Genomic DNA, 4822 nt, shown 5'->3' with positions numbered 1-4822 from the left:
GTGAAATTTTATGTATATCGCATCTTTCGATCCGCTATGCTACGTCCGGATCTATTAATTTCGACTGCTAAGCGGATTTCAAACTCAACACCATACTTTTTAAAACTATTTCTACTTAATCTCTGAACTAAATCAGTCAATTACTATGCCCCACATGTGTTGTTTGCATTTCATAAAATTAAAAACATGAAAAACCTAAAAATCCGGATTAAACGCTGAAACATTTTAATATTTTATGATCCTAAACATATAAGAAATTAACAATTATTGAAATTGTTATCATTTATTTAAAATGAATTTATCTTCAAATAAATTTTAATTACTTAATATTATATAATCTACGTATAATATAATAGTTTCATTCTACTCAAATTTTACCTTCGGTTGAGCAGTGGTGAACGAGAAGAAGAACAAGGAACGATATCTTAATTGCAATCATTTTGAAAGTTTCTAATGAACAATCTTGCAAATATGCAATAATCTTTTTTATACAATGTTTACAGCTCACACTTTACAAAAAAAATTTGTTTACTTATATAATGGATTTTGTTGTTTATGATAGATTGATTTTTAGAAATTTTTTTTTCATAATTTTAAAATTTTAAATCGATATATGCATTTGCATTGTGTAGAACTAACGCATGATTTGTGGCGTGTAAAATACACGTCAGGCTGGCAGCCAACTAAACAGGTATTTTAAAAAATTGCATTTGAATTTGTAGAAGATGAAAAAATTGCAGTTCATGCATTTGTTATGATACATACAATCCGTCCCGAGTTAAACGATTCAAGTTGTTAAAATATTGCAAATTGTTTCGCTTTAAATTTATAATAAATATTAACAAGAAAGATTTTTTGGGTGTTTTCAATAAGTGTGGGTCTTATTTTCAAATATTTCCATAAAAATGTTTTGACAACCACGATGAATTTTTTTCTACGTGTCTTTTTCTACATGGTAAATATTGTGAAATTATAATTTTCATCATGTTATCGAATAATAACTTTCAAAGAAATGAATAAATATATTTATTCTTTAAAGTTATTTAAACTCTTTTTTGCAATTCTCCCCTAAGCATTTTCAGTGACATCGACAACAATCCCCCAGTGCCTCTCTGCGTTCGATCATAGTCACAGCAACAAAAGTGCACCACAGCCAAACACCTTAACCATTAGGCCAGGGGTGGGTAAACTTTTTGCTGTGAGGGCCGCATTGAGAACTATTTTACCTTTGAAGGGCCGCATATGTACTTAAATATCAAAATCACCTTTTTTAGGCGAACAAGGCCTCGCGGGCTGCATAAAATAGCTTCGCGGGTCGCGTGCGGCCGTAGTTTGCCTACCCCTGCATTGATCTCTAAGGGTTTTATTATAAGTTGAGTTGTTGGGTTTTTTTTCATATTTTTTTTAAATTCTTGATAATAGAATCAGAAGTAAATGAATGGGTGTATCAAGAATGAATAAAATTCTCGATATGCTTGCAACGACATATTCATCGGTAACAAATTATTGTTAATAATGAAATTCTTCTCTACTACTTTGTGCGTGTGCGTGTGCGTGTGTGTCGAAATTCTGAGGCCACACATTGTTATGAAATATTTTGTTGTTCTTGCTAAATTAAAAATTAATTATCGACTGAACCATTTCGAAGTTTTGACATTTAGCTATCATTAAATTATCAAGTTTATTATAATTATAAATAATATTTAAATAATATTTTGTCTAATTTGCTGCAATAAATTAATTTTTAAATTCATCAAAATTTGTTATATTGATATTGTTAACTTCAATTGAAAAACAAGCAGAGGCGTATCCTGAAATTTGTAGTAGCGGATTTTTGTTGCCTAACATACAACGCCCAACATAAGGTAATTGTGAGTTGTTGAAAAATTGAAATACTTTTCTGTTTAAACTTTTACTAATCCACTTTAAATAATTTTGATCTTTTAACTTTACCTACACCCTCTTGGCGTGTGCCTCTGTTAAGATGTTACATTTAAATATATCTGCCCACCTCAACAACAACACGACAGAAATAACAAAAGGTGTCAACTCACTTTTAGTTACGAGTGACGTCAATTGTTTACTAATAATTTTGTGACGTCAATTGTTTACAATTCAATCACCACCACCTAGTTGTCAAAGATTTTTCGCGTGTATATAATTTCTCTCCTACACATGACCAAAGTAAGCATAAAGGATATTTATTATAATACAAACAATACATCTCTAGTCACATATGCCAAATTATCTCAGGTGAAATATTAGGAGTTACTAACTAGCACAATAATTGCTCTTAGCTAGGTTTTAACAGCAGGATTTTAACACTACAAACAGACGCAGACACACAAAACAAATACACTCAAACGTACACACACACACATATACACACACACAAAACGTTCAAACACACACACATACATACAGTGTATTTATAATTATATCCTAACGTTCAACGCATGCTCTATCACATATAGTTTCCCAATTCTATTCAGACAGCTGTTGAATGAATATATATATATATATAGACCTGTTCATTCGTTGCAACTCGGAACACTTAAATTTTGATAAATAAAATAAAATAAATATATTTAAAATTAATTTGTTTGATTTTGTTGAAATTCTACCTAACGATGATGAAGATTGCCGTGTTGATGTTTGTAACTCTGGCTATGGTCCTTAGAGGCACATTTGGTAGAAGTAAGAGAAGTGAGTAATAAATAAATAAATAAATTAATTAATTAATTTAATAAATAAATGAAAAAATAAATAAATAATATCAGTTAACAAAAAAAATATCTATGTATATTACTTTTTTACCTTTTTCTTATTTGTAGTTTATTTAATATATAAAAATAATAATTTTTATTTTTTACAAGTTTGGGTCAATATAAATTTTAAAATGTCTAAATGAGTGTTACTCAAACTTCCAAGACGTATACAACATTTAATACCAGGTTCAATAAAAAGATACGATTATCTACCCTGTTATATTAACATAAATTACTTTGTAATGAGTATAATCCAGTTATCATATACAATTATTAATTTTTATATATTTTTCATTTTAAACACTAGAAAATGTGTTTCAACCTTAATTACTCGAATATAATATTAAATATATCAAACTAGTAAACATTTCTGTGTAAAGTATAGCTGTATAGTATTAAGTTATTACTGCTGATCACAAAACGTTTGAGTGAGATATGAACGATTTTCATGACTAATGTTGAAAGGTTGTCACGATCTTAAGCGTTTTGTAACTTACTGTTCTTAGATAGTTTTATTTTTTCCAACTATTTCCGACGCAACTCTTTCTGTTTATAAAACCATTTTTGGTAACTTTTTATCTGTTCCATCCCCATGATTTCACCATTTTAATCTTTTTTTCCTTATTTTGTTACATAAGAAAATTATAAATTCGTCTAACAGCTTAAAAATTAGCGCCTAATTAATGCGTCACTGTTTATAATCGGAGTCAGATTTAGAAATGGAAAGACACTAGGATAGAAAATGAAAAAAATGATGTTTTTTAAATCACCCCAAAAAATTATTTTTTGGTTTGAAAAAAGTTTACGCCCTTTTTTGATAATTCCAATTTACCACAGTGTTTCCTATCAAAACCTGTAATTTTGACGAATAGTATCGGTGAAAATACGAAATAATACGCTGACGACCGTAATTTGAAGTTTTTTATTATAAAGGTCACATTTTTGTGAAAGCCCCTGGACAATATTATTGTCGCCCCGCCTCCCCTTTCCAAGAATCTGGCAATGGTTATAAATATTCATTTATCTTTATTAGGCCGTCGATAACGAAATTGTTTCCTAAATCAAATTTCATTAGAAATCGTATCGTTATTTAGAAATCGTATCGTTAATTAGAAATCGTATCGTTATTTAGAATTCGTATCGTTATTTAGAAATCGTATCGTTATTTAGAATTCGTATCGTTATTTAGAAATCGTATCGTTATTTAGAAATCGTATCGTTATTTAGAAATCGTATCGTTATTTAGAAATCGTATCGTTATTCTAATTCCACAGCCGTTTTAATTGCGTAATTGTCGTGGTTATTCACAAAGGATACGCTGATACAGTCATTATTAATCTGTGCTGACCTATAGCAAGCATGCTATAAATAAGTTTTACGTCACATTCTAAATTCTTGGAAATTTAATGTAATAACGACAAAATAAAATAAATTCTTGGAGTAAAATAATACTAAAGAATAAAACAGGATAAAAAATAGTAAAATATTGATTAATTACTTTGTTTCATGAATTCTTATTAATATTCTAAAATAAAAATATAATCGAGTGAATGCATGAATAAGACTGACTAATAATATGAATCAGTATTATACGGTAAAAAATCTCCCTCCCTCTCTCTCTCTCTCTCTCTCTCTCTCTCTTCCTTTTTCTCACACAAACACATTAAAAATCCTAAATCTTGTATTTATATCATACGGAAACATTTGATCAATTCAATTTATTATTCTCGAGAGACATGTGTTATGCGTTATTCATAACCCTACTTATGAACATATCTTTTCAGTGCTTCCAACAACAAACTCTGGCCGCTGTTTTAAACCGGCTCAGGTATTGAATTAAGATCTATTTTCAAGTCTTTTTACAGACGTTTTTAAATTTAAAAATTAATTTCGCTCACTAAAATATATATATATAGGTAGGTAGTTTAGTGTGTTTTTGTTTGTGTCAATCTGTTAATGTCTGTGTGCCTGTGTGTGTGTGCAGACACATAAAATTAAATACAATCGTCAAATACTGTTCAATTAAAATAGCATTATTCAACAAATATTTAAAA

This window comes from Helobdella robusta (assembly GCF_000326865.2).
Source record: "Helobdella robusta unplaced genomic scaffold HELROscaffold_41, whole genome shotgun sequence".
In the NCBI taxonomy this organism is placed as follows: domain Eukaryota; kingdom Metazoa; phylum Annelida; class Clitellata; order Rhynchobdellida; family Glossiphoniidae; genus Helobdella; species Helobdella robusta.
The sequence above is the reverse complement of the archived record's forward strand: the minus strand, read 5'-3'. Positions refer to the sequence as shown.